This window comes from Polistes fuscatus, unplaced genomic scaffold, assembly GCF_010416935.1.
Source record: "Polistes fuscatus isolate 324 unplaced genomic scaffold, CU_Pfus_HIC Scaffold22, whole genome shotgun sequence".
In the NCBI taxonomy this organism is placed as follows: domain Eukaryota; kingdom Metazoa; phylum Arthropoda; class Insecta; order Hymenoptera; family Vespidae; genus Polistes; species Polistes fuscatus.
The window spans coordinates 605,547-612,683 of NW_025113099.1; positions in this window are offsets into that span (position 1 = coordinate 605,547).

Here is a 7,137-nt window from a genome sequence, read left to right on the forward strand (position 1 = left end):
CTCCCCCCCCTTACTGAGGCACTGGACCCCTCTCTGCTGGCCACAATCATTGGAACATATTTCCGGGGGACGGCCAACCAGTGTCCCCGAATGAAGACCTACAGGACTTAGCTGGGGTGGAGGTGCTGCCGGAGGAGGTGCGCAGGGCCGCTGCCAGTATTGGCCTTGGAAGGGCACCAGGCCCTGATGGTGTGCCGGGATAAGTCGTAAAAAGGGCTGCTGATATCTGCAGCGGAGGACTGGCTCGCTGCTTTTCGGCCTCTTGGGGAACGGCGTGTTCCCGGAGTGCTGGAAGAGGGCCAGGTTGGTCCTCATAAGGAAAAGGTCTGGGGAAGACGCCGCACCGAGTTCTTTCAGGCCCATATGCCTGCTAGATGAGGTGGGGAAGTTATTCGAGAGAGTGATCGTCTCCAGGGTGAGCGAGTTTTTGGAACGAAGAAGTGTACTGTCGCCAAGCCAACATGGCTTCAGGGTGGGCCATTCCACCCTTGGGGCTGTTGGGGAGGTTCAACCATATATATACAGGAGTGCGTGAGTGCGGGACGGGTTGGTGTCCTCGTAACGTTGGACTTCGCCAACGCGTTTAACTCGCTCCCCTGGATGACCGTAGTCGAGTCAATGACGGGGTGTGGCTTCCCCACCCATCTAGTGAACATAATTAGGGACTACTTTAGAAATAGGCTCCTGTCCTTCATAGGAGGACAGGGCACCGTTAGCAATGTAAGAATTACGTGTGGGGTCCCACAGGGCTCTGTCCTGGGCCCCACACTGTGGAACATCGCCTACGACCGGGTCCTCCGTGTCCCGCTGCCGGGGGGGTCTCGTGTCGTCTGCTATGCGGATGACACGGCCCTCCTGTCAGCGGGGCGGGACCCGGCTAGTGCGATGTTAGCGTGCGAGAGGGACCTCGAGGTCCTGGTAAATGAGGATAGAGAGTTTGGGCCTTAAAGTGGCGCCGCACAAAACGGAGGCGATGGCCTTCCCTGCCTCTGTCTTCCGCAGACGCAGGATTGCTCCCCCCCTGTGATCAGACTCAGGGGGGTTTGTATTGCGGTTAAGCCCAGTGTGAAATACCTGGGCATAGTTTTAGATTAAGGTATGACTTTCAGGCCCCACTTCGAGGCCTTAATTCCAAAGTGCAGGGGATCCTTCGGTCCATTGGGAGGATCCTTCCGAACCTTCACGGACCGAGGGAAAAGAAGCGACGCCTCTACAGCAGCGTGATCCACTCCGTGCTCCTTTATGGTGCTCCGGTGTGGTGGCGCGCTGTTGTGGAAGATCAGAGGGTCAGGCGGGCTGTTCGGGCCCTGCAAAGAAGGGTAGCAATCAGGGTGTGTTGCGCGTATAAAACGGTGTCCTTCCATGCGGCAATGATGGTCGCGGGGATTTTCCCCTCGACCATCTGGCGCCGCGGCTGGCGGATGTATACGCAGCGGTCCGGGAGGCGGAGGATCCCGTCTCCCCTAGGACAAGGGCCGTGCTGGGCGCTGTTGGCAAGAGGAGGGCAATTGTCGCATGGAAGGAAGAGGAAGAAAATCTCGTTGGCGCAGTGGGAACAACGGGGGTGCGCGTGAGAGCAGCCATCGCTTCCAGGTTGGAGGAGTGGGTTGGAAGGCCGTTTTCTTTGGAAACGACCTTCCACACCACTCAGCTGATGACTGGCCATGGCTGCTTTCCCGCGTACCTATACGGTATTAGAAAAGCGGATTCCCCACAGTGCTTCCACTGTGGTGCGGACATTGACGATACCGAACACACCCTGATTGAGTGCCCTGCGTGGACGGATGAGAGGGCCTCCTTGGTCAGGGAACTGGGGGGGGGTGCAGCTCACTCTCCCCGGGATAGTCGGGCGATCCCTGGATACCCCGGGGGCGTGGGCTGCATTCCAGTCCTTTTCAGGACTAGTTATGAGGGCCAAGGAGGATGCCGAAAGAGCGAGAGAGAGAGTTTTGTATGAAAGAAGAAGGATGATTGCTAGGCCGCGTAGGAGAGTAGCTCCTAGGCGGCCCCCCGGGCGAGGCTCCGGGCAGCTTTGGCGGCGACTGGCCCGGTCTAGTGCGTCGCTTTCCCCTGAAGAGATGAATGAGCATGCTCATGCATGGGGTGTATGAACCCGATCATTGCATCATGGGATGGATGGTCGGGTTGGTGTATATTAATATGTATATAGTAGTTTTAGGATGTGCCCCACCGTGGGGTGCGACAAGCTAGTCATAAGATGTATGTGAGTGTGTGTGAATGGAGAGAGTCTGGCGAAACACCGGCCAGGCTCATCGGGGTGGGAGCGGGTGAAGTATGTGCATGTAGCACGGTTCCGCCCTTCCCACCCAACGAATGAATGTGATTGCACCAGGTGGGTTTTTAGTCGGTAAGAATCCGACACTCCCTTGAGTACCGGGCTCAAGGGGCCTATGAAGGTTTTCCCCTGACGAAAAAAAAAAAAAAAAAAAAAGGGTTGCGTCAGGGTTGCGTCAGGGTTGCGTCAGGGATTAGAGTAAGAGGTTCCATCACGAATGGGGTGGACCACATTAAGCAGAAAATAATGAGCATACAGAACGCGTATGTTAAAAATATGTTCCTATACGGTGAGATCGCCAAGAACGGATAAGTCCCATTAGACATGTGATGGCACTGAGGTGTCATCCTTTTTAAAAAAAAAAACGGGTGAAGTATGTGCATGTAGCACGGTTCCGCCCCTCCCACCCAACGAATGAATGTGAATTGCACCAGGTGGGTTTTTAGTCGGTAGGAATCCGACACTCCCTTGAGTACCGGGCTCAAGGGGCCTATAAAGGTTTCCCCCTGACGAAAAAAAAAAAAGGGTTGCGTCAGGGTTGCGTCAGGGTTGCGTCAGGGTCCCCCTCGTGGGTAGGGGGTAGTAGAATACTCCCACAATATTCCCTGCTTGTCGTAAGAGGCGACTAAAAGGGATGGTATGAATGGTGTGTGATTGCTCTCTGTGTGGATATTTCTATCTTTAATTCTTCCTATCCCCTCTTTTCTTCTCTTTTCTTGTCTCTTACTTCCTTCGTTTCTTTCTTTTCCTCTGGGCTTGTGCCTGCCAATTAAAAATAAATGTGGAGGGTACAAGCTTGGAGAAAAACCCGTGTGGGAGGGATACCCACACAACGGCGGTGTTTGGTGGTGGTAGGAAAGGCCACCATCGTCGTCATCATACTACTGTCAGGAGTCTGTGGTAGGCAACCCGGCCCAGACTCTGGTTAATGCCTCGGGAAGTTGTTCGCAGGTAGGTGACCTGGCCTGCGAATCGACTAAGGCACCAGGAAAAGAGGCACAGATGGAGGGATGGCAGAAGGAAGCCAGGGCTTTGGAGGAGTTGCGGCTGTCGGATTCGGACTCACCGATCAAGACCAGGGGCAGCAAGAGGATGAGGCGTATCATCACGTCGTCGGATGAGGACGACTGCCTCATCGTAGAAGAGGATGCACCGGGAGGGCCAGACGCCGCTGACACTGGAGGCAGGAAGACTACCGGAGAAACTTAGGTCAACCTAAGGGATAGAGAAGGAGAGAGCGCGATGCTCGAATTTAAAAGGAGAAGTGTCGGGCAAGATCAAACGACTTGTTAGAGACTCGCTTATCATTGCCGACGAGATGGAAGAGCGGATGGTGAGACAGTCCGGCTCCCCGTTCTCAAGGGCTGAGGCAGTGATCCAGCTGAGAACGGAAGCAAGGATAAGAGACGAACAGATTCGTAAGATGGAAGGTGAAATCGCTAGGCTCCAGAGGGAGCTTAAAAAGCGAGAGGCTGACAAACAAAGCCATGGAGTAAAGGCGGTTGCTGCCCCGAATCAAGGGAGGCAGACGCCTACAACAAATAGAGCAACCCTATCTCTGGAAAAGAGATTGGAAGATGCGAGGGTTGGTGATGGTATGGGCTGTGTGATGGCGGTTCTGAGGGACTTTGGTAAGAGTATTGAGGCCCTGCAGAAGACACAGTTGGAGATGTGGAACATCTTTAAGGGAGCCAGCAAGCCACCCCAGCGGGAAACAGAGGGAACTGCGGTGGGGGGAAGGGAAGTGCTCCCGCCCCGGGAATCTCAAAGGCTCCTGCCCAAAGGATGCCTACTGCGAATACTGTTGTCCCCCCCTTAAAGGATGGGTTTGTCGAGGTGATGGGAAGAAGGAAACGTCGCCAGCAGACAATACCAGCTGTCAGGCAGGAGAAAACCACCACATCGGGGATCGGAGTGCCACAGGAAGTGGCACTAAGAAGAAAAAGAAGAGGAAGAAGAGGAAGAATCGCAGCGGTGGGACCAGGGAGACGGCGGTGGTCTCACTGGCGTGCAACGAGGCGATGTCTTACCGCGATGCTCTCGCCAAGGCCAGGGAGAGCATTAGCCTCAAGGAGATTGGAGTAGAGAATGTAACAATGAGGAGGGGTCTAACGGGGGCCTTCATCTTCAGTATCAGGGGGAAGGAGGCTGCTGTAAAGGCGGACCGGGTAGCCGATGCCTTGAGGAGGACGGTGCCGGAAGCCAAGATCGCTCGGCCACAGAAAACGAGGTCCTTTAGGCTGGTGGGTATTGACCCAAGCCTGAACATGACTATTATAAGGAATGCCCTCCTCGCAGTAAAGGGGAACGTCGGCCCAAATAAAATTTGGGTTGGTGAGATTAGGGCGGGCAGGGGACGTTTCTGGGAGACGGTTGTCTCTGCCCCGGTGGAAATGGCTCAGGCTGTTATCAACAGGGGGGGGGGGTAGACTTTGGTCTATACCGGGCAAAAGTGGTCGAGCTCCGGCAAAGGCCACTGCGTTGCCACCGATGCCTGGCCAGGGGGCATGTTGCTATGGGCTGCCCTAGTCCAACCTCTAGGGCGAGCCTCTGCCATCAGTGTGGCCAACCGGGTAACAATGCAAGGGACTGTAAAAATAAAGTAGAGTGTCTGGTGTGTAGGGACGCCGGGCACAGGAACAAGAACCATCGCGCGGGGAGCTGGGAGTGCCCGGTGGTCCCTCCGCGAAGGGCTAACAGTGAAACGTGCGCGTCCGCGGGTAGTGAGGCTCGGGTGCCTAGTGTTTCGGTGGGGGGAGAGGGTATGGAGGTAGACGCAGACCTGTCTACTCCTACAAGGATCGTGAACGAAAAAGCTGCGCAGGGCAAGGGCTGCGATAGGAACAGGTGTGCGGACAAAATGTCGGATTTTAACGGACAAAAATGTCGTTTTATAAGACTATTTATGGTGTAGGTAGAATACAGTTAAAAACAAAATTGTGTTTCTGTAACGAGAACATTTAAACTTTTATTTACATACTTATGTGACTAATATTTCCATTTCTTACCTGTAACGAGAAGAAACGACATTTAGTGTTCGCTATAAACCGTATCGTCCCTACTGCTCAAGTAAACGCTCGCGACTGATCTCTCAACTCTTATCTATTCCCCCTCTCTTTTACAACAGCTGACTTATATGTCAGTTGTATGTACCGACGATTTTGACTAACGCGGTAAATTAATTAAAGAATATTTCTTTACATGGAGTTGTAATAGCATGTATTAATGGAAATGAAAAGGAGCAAGAATAAAGGTCGCCTGCTGAATGTAGTTAAAGATCGCCGAAGTATGATCCACCAGACAGGTTTACAGCGGACATGAGAAAACACAGCATAACGCGTATTTGTGGCAATGGTAGAATTCAAAATCCGCGAAGAGCTTTTAGAGTGTGCACTTCTGCAAAAAAAAAGAAGTTTAACCGCATATATCTGTTCTGAAAATTTTTTGAAATTTATCAAACAAATAAAATATACGGATTCTAAGGGTTGAATTTTTTAAGTAAAATGTTTTAGTAATAATTTAAAAATATAAGATTATACAAAAAAATTGTGTAACAGTTAGCTTAATGCCTTCTTTATTAATAATTATATTGCAACTACTTATGTTACGAACGATTGCATAAATACCACCGTTGAAGAGCAATAGAACTTGTGCGGCCGGCAAAGTGTTAAGGAGGTTACCAAAGGCATCAGTGAGCTACAGCAGTAAAACAAGGAGTTGCGGAGTTCGTTACCGGCTGTTGCTAAGTCTCCTCAACAAGCTGCTGTAGCTGCTACAAGGTAGAAAGAACAAGCGCTTCCGTTCCTTGTCAAGACGGATTTGTTCAGGTTGTTGGGCGAAAAAAGCAGCGCCTGCAACTAGAAGCAGCCACAGTGCAGGTAAATACTGCCACGCCACGTACTGGGGAGAAAACGAAGAAGCAGTCTGCTGACAACAGCACTGCTAAAAAGAAGAATACACAGGAGGAAGTTGGAAGAATGAATAACCCTAGTAGAATGGTGAGGGAGACTACAGAGGATTTCCTGGTATCTATCGAGGAGGTTTCATACTGGGATGCTCTCCTCAAGACTATGGAGAAAATTAACCTCAAGAAGATAGGCCACGGCAGAATACCCGTAAGGAGGGGTATTAGGGGAGCCATAATTTGGAGTACCCGAGGAAAGAATGCTGCAGCTAAGGCGAATCGAGTAGCTGAGGCCAAGAAGAGGACGATCCCAGAGGTCAACGTTATTCGGCCGCTAAAAATAGGCTACATCAGGCTGGTAGGTCTGAATGCCGGAGCAAATATCAAAATCATAAGGAATGCTCTGTTAGAAATAAAGGGTAATATAGACCTAAACCAAATTAAGGTTAGGGAGAAAAGAGCTGATAGAGGTCGTTTTGGGTAAACCATTGTTACGGCTACGATAGCGATAATTCAGGCTGCCCTCAGTAAGGGCAAGAATTGTAAACCTTCGACAACAACCGCTGCAGTGCCATCGATGTCTTGCCAGGGGGCACGTTGCTGCGAGTTGTCCAGGCACACCTATGCTTTATTTGTGGAAAACCGAACTATGTGGCTAAAGCGTGTGGCAACAATGATGCGCGTCCGGTATGCAAGGACGTCAGTCATAAGAACACAAAAAATCGGGCGGGGTTCTAGGAGTGTCCAGTAGTGCCTACGCCTAAGATTAGATACAGTACTTTTGTATCCGTAAGTGCGAGTAGAGATAGGCCAATCACAGATCTTGCGGGTGCCGGAAATAGTGTGGAGAACGATGGAATGGCCGTGGACCTGTCTATTCCAGCAAGCGTGGGGCATGGAACAGTAGATCAAGACTTGGGCTGCGAAATAAACAGGC